Here is a 14,950-nt window from a genome sequence, read left to right as displayed (position 1 = left end):
ATATACAAAAAAACTCATACAACTCAACAGCAAAGAAACAAATAATCCAATTAAAAAATGGACAAAAGACCTGAATAGACATTTTTCTAAAGAAGACTTACAAATGGCCAGCAGCTACATGAAAATGTGCTCAGCATCACTTATCATCAGGGAAATGCAAATCAAAGCCCAGAGCGCGATATCACTACACACCTGTCAGAATGTTATTTCAAAAAGACAATAGGTAAATACTGGAGTGGATATGGATAAAAGGGAACCCTTTTGCCCTGTTGGTAGGAATATAAACTGGTGCAGTCACAATGGAAAGAGCATGGAGGTTCCTCAAGAAATTCAAAATAGAACTACATATGATTCAGCAACCCAACTTCTGGGTATATATCCAAAGGAAATGACATCATAACCTCAAAGAGATAGCTGAACTCCCATGTTCACTGCAGTATTGTTAGCAATAGCCAAATTACGGAGACAACCTAAGTGTCCATTGATGGATGAGTGGATAAAGAAAATGTGATATATACGTATATATATCAAGGGTGTGTGTGCAATCATATCTGACCCTTTGCAACCCCATGGACTGCAGTCCCCAGGTTCTTCTGTCCATGGAATTTTCCAGGCAAGAATACTGGAGTGGATTGCCATTTCCTCCTTCAGGACATCTTCCTGACCCAGGGATTGAACCTGCATCTCCTGTGTCTCTTGCATTGGCAGGCAGGTGGATTCTTTACACCGAGCCACCTGGGAAGTCCCGTGTGTGTGTGTGTGTGTGTGTGTGTGTGTGTGTGTGTGTATGGATTATTCTCTTATTCAACCTTTGAAAAGAAGGAAATCTTGCTATTTCAGATTCATGTGGATGAATCTAGATGGTATTATGCTAAGTGAAATAAGCCAGACAAAGACACATCACACATGGTATCACTTATATAGGGAATCAAATAAGTAAAGTTGAGTTCAGAAACAGAGGATAGAATCGCGTTGGCGTAGGGGAGGTAGGGGAGGGGTTAGTAAAAGCATCAACTTTAGGTTTAAAACACGAAGAAAACAAAAGAGGAAAAGCCTGGAGACTTCCACGGACCATAAGACTAACCCCAGGGGTAACGCTGGTGCCTTCTGTCACCAACTGTTCCTTCTCCCAGTGAAAGTGTGGTTCGAGGGGAGCGGTGTAGATTCAGACCCCCTGCTGGGAGCCCAGCTCACTCAAGATGCAGCGAGTGCATTAAGAAGTTCTGTCCATGCAAATAAGTGAGGGCATGTCACCAAATGGAATCTTATGCAACTTCTACAAAGAACAGATCAACTTAGGTTCATGTAGAAAGATGTCTAAGCTACAGTAAGTAAAACAAGTCATAGAACAATGTATAATGTCAAATAAACTAATATACACATATACTTCTATATTCATAGAAAATTTCTGGTGGCAGTGGTTACTCTAGGAAGTGGTACTAGATAGACAAGAGAGGGAAATTTACTTTTTTAAGGGACTGTTTAAATATTACATGAACGGGGAATTGCCTGGCAGTCATGTGGCTGGGACTTGGTGCTTTCATGGCTGAGGGCCTGTGTTCAGTCTCTGGTCCAGGGGGCTGGGACCCCACAAGCCACACAACATGGCCCCCCCCCAAAATCATAAATAGTTCAATATTTTAAAAAAAGATTTTTAAATGATCAGGACTTTTGAAATCCTTTTTATGATTTTTATCCTGAGGAAATATATAGTAAATGTTTGTACCAACATGATCACAACAGCATTTATTATTATGCTGTAAGACTGGAAATAACCTAAATGTCTAACATGAAGAGAATGGTTAAGTAATAATGGAAAATGGACTAAGACTCTTGAGAGTCCCTTGGACTGCAAGGAGATCCATCCTAAAGGAAATCAGTCCTGAATATTCATTGGAAGGAGTGATGCTGAAGCTGAAACTCCAATTCTTTGGCCACCTGATGCAAAGAACTGACTCATTGGAAAAGACCCTGATGCTGGGAAAGATTGAAGGCAGGAGGAGAAGGGGACGACAGAGATAAGATGGTTGGATGCACCATTGACTCAATGGACATGGATTTGAGTAAACTCCAGGAGTTGGTGATGGATAGGGAGGCCCAGCGTGCTGCAGTCCATGGGGTCTCAAAGAGTCAGACACGACTGAGCAACTGAACTGAATTGATAATGCTGTCATCTACAAAACCAGTTTTCTGAAAATTTTAGCCAGATGGGGAAATGCCGATACTCTACCAATGAAAAAAGCAAGCTCCATGTAAATTCAATATTAATATCAATGAGGTAAAAAACATAGGGAGAAAAATAGCCTAGAAGAAAACATCCCCAAGTGACAATAGTGATTGCCTCTAATAGTAAGATTATGGGGGATTTTTTTCTTTCTGGACCTTTGTATTTTCACATTCTTTTCAATTTTTTATGCAATGAGTAGGCATTATTTTGCAATGTGAGAGAAAAGGAAAGTAAAATACTGAGAAAACTATTACATGCATTCCTGGCATGAGTCAGGAGCTGAATTTTTATGTTTAAATTAGTTTCAGAAACACAGGAGTGGTTTCTAGGCAACCTGCTTGGGAAATCATGTCCCTTTCCATTGTTGCTGGAGTGTGCGTGAGTGTCTCAAAGAAAATGTACCTCAAAGACGAACCCTTGCGAAAGCAGATTCCTGTGAGGAAGAAACAAGCTTTGTCATGGAGGCTTGAGTTTCTGTGACCCCAGAGACACACAGGGACCCCGTGGTAATTTTTTTTTTCTGGCCGATGAGGGCTTGATTTTAATGAGGATTGCCATAGGTAGATAGAGTAGGACAGCTATTCAAGTCTCTGCAAATGGTACGGGAAATTGGGGTTGGAGAGGGAAACAGGGGCCAAAACCAATAACCCAGGAAGACGGCTTCCCTGAGAATCCAGGGCTGTGGATTCAGCTAGTGGTGAGTCTTTACAAGACAGATTGCAGCTCAAGATGTGACAAGATTGCCTCATCATCATGTGAGCCATTTACTATCATCATACACAATCCTGCTGAGCCAAAGGGCTTTTAATCAGGAAGAAACACTGAAAAATGGAATCGGAGCCTAGAAACCCTTGGCCCAGCCTGATGGGCTGTGGAGGATGGGCTGAGTCAAAAATGATTCTGAGCCTCGACGGAGCCACGTTCTTTACAAAGGGTTTACAAAGCGTTCTTTACAAAGGGTACAAGGGGCAGACGGTGTGGTTCTCAACCCACGATGTATGCTTGTGGACCTCAACTGCATTTTTCCAGCAAGAAAACAAAAAGCGTTCTGCCTGGTAAAGGGGGTCAGAGCTCAGCTTCTTGCTCCCCCACCCGCTGGTGGTAGTCTTTTGTAATTACAAAAATTAAGAAAGGAAGTAAACCGCAGGCGGGGCCTTCTTAGGTGGCGCAACGATACAGCATCTCCCCGACCACGCAGGAGAAGCAGGAGACACAGGTTCCACCCCTGGGTGGGAAAGATGCCCTGGAAAAGGACATGGCAACCCACTCTAATATTCTTGCCTGGGAAATCCTAGGATTTCCCTAGAGGAGTCTGGAGGACCACAGCCCATGGGGTCTCAAGGAATCAGACACGACAGGACAGAGCCCCAAGAGCAAGCGTTTGGGGTGATGACGGCTGTCGACTAAGGGTTGCTGCCTCTGACCTTGGCTCCCTCCAGACCTCGCGGGGGGAAGCTTCCGATCAGATCTGCCCTCAGGAGGCACAGATCCAATTCCTAATAGAAGGTGGAACCGGAGGGCCGGAATCCTCCACAGAGGATGTGAAGTGAAGAGCCTATTCTGTCTCCAAACTTGTGACCTCATGTCCTGAATTCCGCCTAGTCACTAGCCACTGGACCTGGCCGCCTGTCCTTTAAAGTGGCAGATGCCTCGCGGGGAAAGGAAAGGGCGACTGATATTTTTCTACCCCTCCTCATGTGGGCTTCCCAGGCGCTGCTGGTGGTGATGAGTCCACCGGCAGTGCAGGAGACAGGAGAGATGCTCAGTGATAAAGAACCTGCCTGCCAATGCAGGAGCCGCTGGAGATGTGGGTTCGATCCCTGGGTCTGGAAGATCCCCTGGAGGAGGGCATGGCAACCTGCCGCAGCACTCTTGCCAGGAGAATCCCACGGACAGAGGAGTCTGACAGACTTCTGTCCATGCAGTCGCAAAGAATCGGACACGACTGAGCGTGTGAGCACACACCTCGTGTGATAGACTTTAAGGGCAAGACCCCTCTCTTTCCATCTTTGTGCTCCAGGACTTCGCACATGTGTTTATGCACAATGTTTGTAGTCTTGAATGATGTTTGGAGCCCTGAGGTAGATGACATTACCCCTGTTTTTCCAGTGAGGAAACTGAAGTGCAGAGAGGTTCAAAAATGCCCAAGATACGTAGCTAATAAATGGCAGAGTAGGAACTCAAACTACAGGTTCCAAAGGATCTGCTCTTTTCTTTCCACCATGATGCCCCCTCCTGCCACCTCATGCCCTCTGGCTGGTTCAACTTGTCAGGTGAAAACCCCACTGTCTGTCCTTTGAGTCAATCCAGCCTGGAGCCCAACGTCTTCCTCTGTGTCTGAACTTCTCATTTGGCAGCAAGTCACCCCTTCAAGGCATATTCTTCTTATATCACTTGCTTGACTCTTTTACTATTATTCAATTCTCCTTAGAGGTTTGTCTTTTTCTCCAAGCAGTCCATAAGCATCTTGAAGGAAGGAGTAATTGATTCATTCTTCACTAAACTGTGCCCAGCACTCAGTAAATATCTGCAGGGAGAATGATTTTAGCAGCAGAGTTCTGGTCAAAGCATTACCTCCCAGGGCTTATTGGTACTGGGAAACTAGCAAACAATTTTAATTTTTATCTGAAAACTTTCTCATCAAAAACACCTAATTAAATGACTTTTTTACTGCCCCCCCCCCCCCCCACACACACACTGAGGGGCTAACTACCTAAGATAAGTTAAATCCAGATCTCTTTTTCTAGAAACTTAGCATCTTGAGCACATGTGTAGCTGGGCTGTTGCAACACTGGATTCGGGTCAGAGGTGGAATCTAAATTCAAATTCGCCTCTTCCATTCTAACTGGAATCTGTTGGTTCCCAGGCCAGATACAGGATTCTGCTCTAACAAGCTGCAACAGGGGTGGACCTGGGAACAAGTAGCTGGCTTCCCTGCCAGATGCGTTTACATCCGGATTTGTTTTGCCTTCCTCTTACGCTGCCCTCCAGGGAGCCACGCCTGGCACAGGTACGCACATAGTCAGGTTAAGATCCAAAGTGCTCAGCACCCAACATCCTCCCACAGTGCACACAGCACCAGTCCTCAGGGGAAGCAGGCCAAGACTGCCGGGGCAAACGTGGCGTGGGAGGCTGTCAGCTGCCATCCGGACAGGCTCTGGCCTCTCCAATCATATATTTCACGAACATTTATTGGACACTTCTTGTTTGCCAGACACTGGGGATACAGTGACAAATATGGCATTTGGGAGGTGCTAGTCTAACACATTTCCATCGTAAACAAACAGTTGGATACACGTTAGATTAGAAGTGTGTGTGCACTGGGAAGACCCAGAGGGATCGGGTGGAGAGGGAGGTGGGAGGGAGAATCAGGATGGGGAACACATGTAAATCCATGGCTGATTCATGTCAAAGTATAGCAAAACCCACTACAATATTGTAAAGTAATTAGCCTCCAACTAATAAAAATAAATGGAAAAAAAAAGAGAAGTGTGTGTGAGACAGTGATAAGAGAACAGACTCTGTATAATTTCAATACCTTTAGATCATGACATTTTTGCACCCTGTTTTATGTCCCTGGATATGTTCTGGTGTCCCTAGCTTATAGTCTATGGGAACTTGATTAGAATTTGTATCCTACTGTTGTGTGAAAATTGTATAAATCTTAATTATGTTGAATTGGTTCATGGTGCTCTTCAGGTCTATCATATCCTTCTATTTTTCTGTATATTCACTAGTGTTTGAGAGTTTGATATTGAAACTCCAACTGAGAATCTTAATTTATCTACTTAAAAAATGATTGTAATATATAGTGGAACTGTAAAAAAAAAAAAAAAGAAAGAAAAGAAAAAGAGAGAGAGAGAAATGTGAGAAACCTCAAGAACAAACATAGAGGGAATAGTACAGAATTCTGCCCCAGGAGGCTGGGAAAATCTTCATTGGTTAAGTGATTCTCAAAATGTCTTGAAAGAGAAGTTGTTCCTGGTTGGGTAAGGCAGGATGAGGGCTCCAGGCCGAGGAACAACATGCACAACAGCATAGAGGGGAGAAGGAATGTAGGGAATGCACCTCGTTAATAACACTGGGTGGGATGAGCCAAGATGAGAATATGAAGGTCCTCTTCGACTTAAGGTGGATCTCCATCCTATGGATGATGGGCGAATGTGGAAGGATTTCAAACGGTGAGGAGCTGTAACACAGATTTCAAAATATCTATGTAATGACATGAGGGTTTCCCTGGTGGCTCAGATGGTAAAGAATCTGCCTCCATGCGGAAGACCTGGGTTCAATCCCTGGGTTGGGAAGATCTCCAGGAGAAGGGAATGGCAACCCACCCCAGTGTTCTTGCCTGGAGAACTCCATGGACAGAGGAGCAAGGAGGGGCCATGGTCCTCAGGGTTGTGAAGAGTCAGACAGGACTTAGCATCTACACCTTCACTTTCAGTGACCATGTGAGGGCGGGACGGCAGGAGGCAGAGCCTGAAGCAGGGGGACCAGTGATCACAGGCGTCCAGGCCACACCACCCTGTCTGTGTCAGGAGAGATAAGAGGGGCGGTGTGGCCTTAGCTGATGGGACTGATGAATCCTCGCTAGTGACAGATGGGCTGTGGTGGTTTGTGGGGGGAGATTAGGACATGCCCAGTCTCGGCATGGGGAGATGCGAATGGTTGGCCCCATTCGCCAAAATCAGGAACGCATGGTGGAGGTCAGGGAAGAAGGTCAGGGTAGTGGGTGAGTTAAATTTTGACCACATCTAACTTTCATGTGGGACCTCCAAGCAGAGTTGCCTAGTAAGTGGTTGGTATGTGGGACTCTGAGCTCCCGGAAAAGGCTGGTTTCTGATGGTAGAGGCTGGATTAGGCTTCCATTTCTGCAGACATTCAATAAACATTGTTTTGAGAAGCTAATTAATGATTACAGGGCACTGGGAAAATAGAATGATGTTGCAGTGTAAATGTGGATGCTCTTACAGTAATGGACTGATGGTTGCAGAAAAGCTCAGGCTAAATAACACTAATTTTTTCCAGCTATAAATAGACCTTCTTCTGCAGTCAGGGTTTTCAATGGCACAGTGAAAAGAGATGCAGCAGTGGAAGCTAGGAAGAGAGGCAGAGACATCTTGTTTACAGGGAGCAAATGGTAGCAAAGTCCAGCCACAGTGGAAAGGTAGGGGTCTGACTTGGCGCCAGAGTTTAGAGCCTAATATTCTGGGTTCAAATATTGATTCCTCAACTAATTGGTTAGGTGTCTGTAATAGATTATCAGATGTGTAATAGATGTTTGATAACTACTTTTAGAGATACAGTCACAGTTTTAAGCTCCTTCAAACCTCAGAAAAACCTCACAGTATGTCCTTTATTAAGCTTCCTTTGGAAACTAGTAAACTGAACACAGAGCGTTTAAGTGATTTGTCCAAGGCCGCTCAGCTAAAAAGTGGCGTTTCCAATATTTGAACCCAGACAGTCTGGCCCAACTAGCGCCACCTGGGAAGTCTCAGAATCCTTTTAAAAAGAGGCAGTTAACTACTGTGTTATGTTGCCTTTCCATATAAAAAGGTAAAAATAAAGGAAACATCACTCTGCAGAGCTTTTGGTTTATCACTGCATGGATTTGGTAAAGGGCAAATCATTTAATTTACATTAAGGCCTAAATCACAGGTGGACATTTTCACTGTATTCTCCCATAATTGATCCTTCAAGGAAGCAGTGTTCAACAATTTGTTCCAGATCTTCATTCCACAAAAAGCTATGGGAGTTCCTATAATTGTGTGACTTTGTATTTGCAGACCGTGGCAGGCTCCCTGAGCAGCAGGACCATTCAGCAAGACATCTGTTCAACTCAGCGTAATCTCATTGAGGGCGTTCCAGATGACTCCATGGCAAAGAATCTGCCTGCCGATGCAGGGGATGCAGGAGACCCGAGTTCGATCCCTGGGTCGGGAAGATCCCCTGGAGAAGGGAATGCCAACCCACTCCAGTGCTCTTGCCTGGGAAACCCCATGGACAGAGGAGCCTGGCAGGCTACAGTCCATGGGGTCACAAAGAGTCCAGCATGACTGAGTGACTAAATAACAACAACAGTTATAATGATCATGGGGCTCACAAGTCAGAGAGACTTTGGTTCCATTCTGACTCTGCCTGGTTGTATTACTTAAAACTCTTTAAGCCTGCTTCCTCGTCTGTTCATGGGATGATATCAATTAACTGCATAGGGCCATGAGGGTTACAGACTGTGGTACAGAGTTCATGATCCAGACTAAGAGTCATTAATGGCACCAGGACACAGCTAGATATGCGGAAAGGGGAAAACGCGTTCTAGGAAAAAGGAACTTCAGAAGTCTTGCTTTGGCAGGGACCTCGCAGTGGCTGAGACACTAAAAGAATCAACAGGAGACTGTCTTGTAAATTTATTAAGCCATTAGCATTCTATTAATTCTTCAACAGCATTTCTCTCTCTATAGGATGTATATAACTATTAAAGCAAAACTCATGATTTTAAGAAAATAATTTCCCTCAAACACTTGAACGCTGATTGCGAGCCTAAATTAATAAATTTCTTTCATCCATTTAATTAAAATCACAACGTGAGCACACTGGATTTTCTTAAATGCGTCAGAAATCTTAAAAAACTGACAAGATGCACACTGAAGTTGCAGTGGTTACAGAAATTATCATGTAAAATGTATTTTAAAATTGCTGCTATCATGGAGTTAAGTTGGTTGTTCCTCATATCCCTTGTTAGCCATATTTTAATTCTTATTTTTATTTTATACCTTTCTGGAATTTCTATTTCTATATCAATTTGTAGCAACAATAATCATACACACCACCCCTACCATGCCAAAAAATTTCAGTCCCGCCAAAGTTGCAGATTTTGAATTATCAAATGATTGGTTCTTAGTGAGGAAACCATACCTAGCAATTCAAGCCTGCACAATTAGTCTTTAGGTTGAAACTTTTAAAACACTCAAGTCTCATTTTTGATGTCACAGAACTTTAACGTCCCTTTTAACTTCTAATAGATTTTGAGTTTTGAAAACCAAAAGAAGCATGGGTTCTTTAAAATGTTCATAGTTTGGTACACAGGGAAGGAGAGGATGGGATGAACTGAAAGAGTAGCATTGAAACATATATATTGCCATATGTAAAATAGTTAGTGGGAAGTTTCTGTATAACACAGGAAGCTCAACCTCGTGTGTTGTGACAACTCAGAGATGGGGTGGGATGGGGTGGGCAATGGGGTGGGTGGTTCAAGAGAGAGGGGCATATGTATACTTATGGCTGACTCACATTCCTGTAAGGCAGAAGCCAACATAAAGCAATTAGCCTCCAATTAAAAATTAATTTTAAAAAATGTCCCACAATTCAACCATCATAATATATTGATCTGATCTGTTACTAACTGCCAACTTGCATGTGCTTTACTGATACCTCATTATGATGGTAGTGTCATCTAGAATCTCACTACTCAAAGTGTGGCCCATGGACCAGCAGCATTAGCGTCATGTGGACAAAGAATCTTCACTTCAGACCAGCAGGCTCACAACCTGCATTATAGTAAGACATCAATCTACCCTGTAATTTGATTGCACTTTAACATTGAGAAGCACTAATATAAAAAAATTCATCTGCTTGGAGATGACGGGTCATCTGCAGTTGGCATTCCTCTTCTGGCCATGCAATTCATTTATCCTCTTGGCACCCACTCTTGCTCCCCCTCTTTTCTTAGTCTGAGCTTTCATTTTAACTGCTGAGATTTTCTGCGACACTGGCCAAGAGAAGCAGGTCTGGGACTGAATCCGAGGAATCCAGTACTGGAAGGAGTAGATGAGGTCGAGTTGTCCAGAAATCTAGGGAAAAAACCCAAGAGAGTGTGACTGTCATGGAAACCCAAAGTGGAGACCTTTCAAGGTTCTCTAGTCAGGTTCTCTTATCACACTGATGAGCACATAGGAAGTCCTCCATAAGCATCAGCCGTTGTTCCTGTGATTATTAACAGTAGTAATTGAAAAATGAAGAACAGATGTTGTGTTGCACAAGCTGGGGAAACCCAAGAGGCATCAGTACAGAGATTTCTCATAAGAGTAATATTCCTGGACCCTTTGAGAAAGGATTTATGATCCCTCCAGGGTATTGAATGAAGAAGAGCTGATTTGTAGAATAAACTCAGAAAAAAAAATTAAGGTCAGAGGAAATAGTCTGTTCACTGGCGTGTTTACATTCCTTTCTGAGGGCAGGATGAGTGGTGTGAAGGAAGAAGGTGATAACACATCTAAGTACACTGATTTTTGCAGAAGGGCACAACTTTTCCTCCACTGTGTAATCTGGACCCTGACCTTGAATTCTGTTTTCAAAATTTCCTGCCCCAAAGAAATGAGAGATCTAGTCCTACAAAACCGATGAAGAGTTAGTTTCCCAGAGACCCGAGAGTGCTCTGTTAAAAATTAATCTGGCTAAGGAATGAGGACAGAATAACACAGGAACATTCTAGAAAGTATATTGATTAGGACACACTAACTCTGGTAATAAACTATTTCATAGCTTAAATCTGTTGGTAGGTTTTATTATCATAAGCATTTAGCTATTAGCCAGAAATCCTAGGTAAACCGATGGTTCTCTGTAGATTTTGTATCTGATGCTGTTGCATTTCAAGCTGTGTGTGTGTGTGCGTGCGTGCGTGTGCGTGCGTGCGTGTGTGTGCGTGCGTGCGCCATCTCTTTAAAGTTGGCTGAAAACCAGATTTCACTTGTGACGTTATCTTTAATGCCCTGTGTGGGGATCTGCAGGGAGTTGACAGCGACACCTGGTGGCTGATACGGTAAAGTACCCTGGCTTTGTTAGAACAGAAAGGATTTGAATTGTGTCTAAAATTTGGTTTTTGATAGAGAATTCTTCATTCCAGTTCTTTTCGTAGAATTGCAGTTACATATTTAAAAAATAGGCTTTGATTCTTTTAGATTATTTTTATATCCTCCAGCCTTTCTTTCCTAAAGAAGCCATCAATCAGGTGGATTGACTAGCACCATAGCTGGGCTAAGGACAGGACAAGGCCCAGGCAAATGCAAATTTAAGGAGGTGCCAGAAACGTCAGTAATGAATATAGATCACATTCTAATGCAATTAATTTTAAAAGTCAGAATTAATGCAAAGAATTCATTATAAACAAAAATACTAACATTTTAAATACAGGACTCAGTATTACTGATTTTCCCTTTTTTATCTCAGGTTCCAATATGGCTCCAAAGGCACTGAAAAGAGCCAACAAACTCGATGGCCCAGCCCCTCCCCGGATCCACGCACGTTCAATGAATGCCTGGCAACCGCCCCACCTCCACCCATGGTTTCCTTGTTCCTCCTGCGTCTCTTCCCGTGTTCTCTCATTCTGGCCAAGGCTAAGGAGCCTAGGTCAAGGGCAGTGATCGAGAAGAAGGAAAAACAGAGAACAGAAAACTTAAAGGTGGCCCTGGGGGAAAAGTTGGGAATGGAATCTTCCATTTCTCCTGTTTTCCTTTAGAGCACCCTCCTTCCTCCAAGTTCTTCCCAAACCTGCTTCTCAGGAATGGGGCCTGAGTCACCCACTCACACCTAGCTGCTCTCCGCTGAGTGGGCCTGAGGTAGAGGAGGGCATTGTTCCAGTGAGAAAGCCCCTTCTTGCTTCTTTCTGCTTTAACACACTCGCTTTGTTCCCCTGTGGCCGGGACCAGGGCAGGGCATGGCGTAGGGGGAGGTGAAGGTCTGGGACTCGGGCTGTGCTGGGGTGCACGTCTGTGGGAGACGTTGAAAGTGAGTCCATCTCAAGTGGCCTGCAAGGGTGGGAGTTCGGTCCCCAAGTTTCCCCATTCCTCTTCGCGAGAACTGGCAATCCGGAAGTAGCCTGCTGGGTTCACAAGAGGAGAGGGTTCCCCTTCCCCTCCTGCATTCTCCTCATTTGCCTTTCACCTAACTCTGCCTGGTAATCAGACTGATGGTGACTGCAAATAGCAGGAAAAGATTGTGCAATTGGAACCACAGAAGCCACTGTGAAAAGAGGAAGTGAAGCCGGTGGGTTGAGAACTTACTGGGGTGAAAAAGGATCAGAAACTCAAGAACAAAGAAGAATTTCAAAAAAGCCCTGAGAAGCAAGTGACCCTGACAAGGAGGCCCAAATTGTCTCATGGACGGGGCTGCTCAACACATAACGAAGACAAACACCAGGAATAAGAGGAAGCTAAGAGGTACTCACGCTATACAATTGTGCCAGGTGTTATGGCTTTCCAGTATAACCCCCCTGGGGATTTCAGGAAGAAGCACAGGAGCCCTCTGACAAAGCACAGACATCAGAGCCGGCCCCAGCCCCCAGGTCCCTCACTGGGACACACCCGATACCCTAGATCACATATCAGCTGTTCTCCTGACCCAGAAAACTGCACACCCCTTATCACCTACTTGTGGCTCTTCATGAACCTGGCTCCTCTCTCGGCAAGGTAATGGGTCTCTTTTTACCAGTAGAGCTTTTGCTGACTGCTGGAGCCCATGTGGTCAGCAGGGGAATCATACTGACATTTATCCACAGCCTGCTATACACGAAGTATGTGTTTAGCGCTTTATCTGTTTTGTCTTTAATCATCACAATAAACCTTTTAAGTAAATATTATAATTATAATTTTTACTAATGACAAAGTGAGTGAAGTGAAAGTTGCTCAGTTGTGTCCGACTCTTTGAGACCCATGGACTATACAGTCTGTGGAATTCTCTAGGCCAGAATACTGGAGTGGGTAGCCTTTCCCTTCTCTGGGGGATCTTCCCAACCCAGGGATCGAACTCAGATCTCTGAGACTCAAAGAAATTATGTGATGTGCTCATGCTCACATAAATAATAAATGATGTTCCCAGAATCTGAACCTGGGCCACAGGACCGCTTACTCTGTCTTTATGTTCTTTCTGTTGCATTAGGTCTGCAGAAACATGGGGAGATGGCTCCCCACCCACCTCCAGCATCCATGGCAGACACTGCTAATGATAGTGGTGGTTGTTTCCCTTCGATCTAGGACTATATACAAGGCACCGTCTACATATAAAGAAGTGGAAGTTATGATCCATGTTATCAAGGAGTTTCCTTTGACACAGGTTAAAATATAATGCAGCTGCAGACTGGCAATATAAGGCCGTGAATAACACTCCAACCTTGAGTGCTAAAGAGATTCTGGCAAGCTTATGAATCATAGGAAATATATCCAGTGTCCTTTGTCTGAAAGCTGGCCTTTTCCCTGCATTCTAATTCCTTGGATTTCTTTTCTCAGCCTAGATATTACTCATTTATTCAATCAATAGAGACCTTCTCTGGGTCTAAGACTACAGCACAGAACGAGGCCAAGTCCCTGCTCTCAGGGAACTTAATTTCCTGCAGGAAGACAGACAATAAGCAAGCAAGCACACAGAGGCAGCCGTAAGTGGGATGAGACTGTGAAGCAGGGCAGATGGGCAGATGTGAGCGCAATGTTGCTCTGGGTAAGGTCATCTGGGAAGGGCCTTCTGATAAGGTGGCATTCTAACTGAACCCAGAGAGAGGAGAGAGAGGGAGCCAAGAAGATATCACCCAGGGTCTCGCAGGCAGGAGGAACAGGAGGAACAAAGGCCTGTTTGTGGGGTGGCTGAGACCAGCCCGGCTGGAGTGTAGTCAGTGAAGGGAGAGTGTTAGAGGTAGAAAGACGGGGCCTTGTAGCTGCTGCTAAGGATTTGGGCTTTCACTCCGAGCAAAACCAGAATCCACTGGGGAGAGCTGAGTGGAGGGCTGGCAGGGTCAGACGGGCGCTTTCGAATGCTCACCTGGGGTGTGGTGCCAGCATCATGTGGATGTAAGTAGGCCTCTTTGCCTGTTTTCTAGGAGGTCCTCTTTCCTTCCCTCTGGAATCCCTTTTGTTCTGATTTCACCTGCATTTCCCCAAGCCAAATGGATGTGGGCACAGCTGAGGGGCGGTGGGGTCACCATCCTTGAAACAGAGGAGGGATCTGGGGGGCTACTTAGTGAAGCTGCTGGAATCCTGCCCCCGGGGTGTCTCTGTCTCACTCCTGGGGACCCGAGAGGGTCTCACGTGTACTTCTGAAACATTCCTCTGCCGCTCACTGCTCTCAGCCCCTAGCCTGGCTGTTGCCGCAGGTTCTAGCACCACTGCATATGTCACCCATATCTGGGGACGCTGATTCCCTGCCAGAGTAATCCTACGGTCACTATGTGGAAGTGAGGAGAACTGTCAAGCCTCCAGACATCAGACAGGACTGATGTGGGCTCTCCAGTTTCCATGTGTTTCTGTTCAGTGGAAAGTCTACTTTTATGTGGGAGAGCTCCCTCTCTCTAGGAATCTGGTACAGGAGCCCTGGGAGGCTGCACTGGAAGACAGGTGGGATCTAATGGAACTGGCTGAGCTGCGTCCAGTGTCAGGTCCAGACTCACCAGGCATCTACCTACATCATGCTGCTGCCTCGGGACTCTTCTCCCTGCAGGCTATGATCCGTCTTCATCTGGAATGCTGACCCCTACTGCAGTTAGTTTGAGCCTGGTTACGTGGATTTAAGGGTTTGATGACATATATTAAGATCCAGCAAACACTGACCAGCCACCTATTTTTGTAAATAAAGTTTTATTGGAACAAGGCCATGCCCATTCATTCACATATTGCCTTTGGCTGCTTTTACAACATACCAGCAGAGAGGAGTGGTTGCTAGAGAGACCATATGGCCTGCAAA

General features: G+C 44.9%; 2 long non-coding RNA genes across 2 annotated transcripts in view; one reads left to right on the top strand and one right to left on the bottom strand.

Moving 5' to 3' along the window:
• The first annotated feature begins 3,711 nt into the window (after positions 1-3,711).
• LOC139030198 (uncharacterized) lies at positions 3,712-13,121 on the top strand. Its single transcript, XR_011482481.1, has 2 exons — positions 3,712-5,237; positions 11,453-13,121. It is a non-coding gene; the product is annotated as an uncharacterized lncRNA (long non-coding RNA).
• LOC139030197 (uncharacterized) overlaps positions 8,459-14,950 on the bottom strand; it is a 61,636-nt gene continuing 55,144 nt past the window's right edge. Inside the window, exon 3 of the long non-coding RNA XR_011482480.1 lies at positions 8,459-10,077. This is a non-coding gene — a long non-coding RNA (uncharacterized lncRNA). The remainder of the gene's footprint in view (positions 10,078-14,950) is intronic.

This window comes from Odocoileus virginianus, chromosome 21 (assembly GCF_023699985.2).
Source record: "Odocoileus virginianus isolate 20LAN1187 ecotype Illinois chromosome 21, Ovbor_1.2, whole genome shotgun sequence".
In the NCBI taxonomy this organism is placed as follows: domain Eukaryota; kingdom Metazoa; phylum Chordata; class Mammalia; order Artiodactyla; family Cervidae; genus Odocoileus; species Odocoileus virginianus.
The sequence above is the reverse complement of the archived record's forward strand: the minus strand, read 5'-3'. Positions and strand labels throughout refer to the sequence as shown.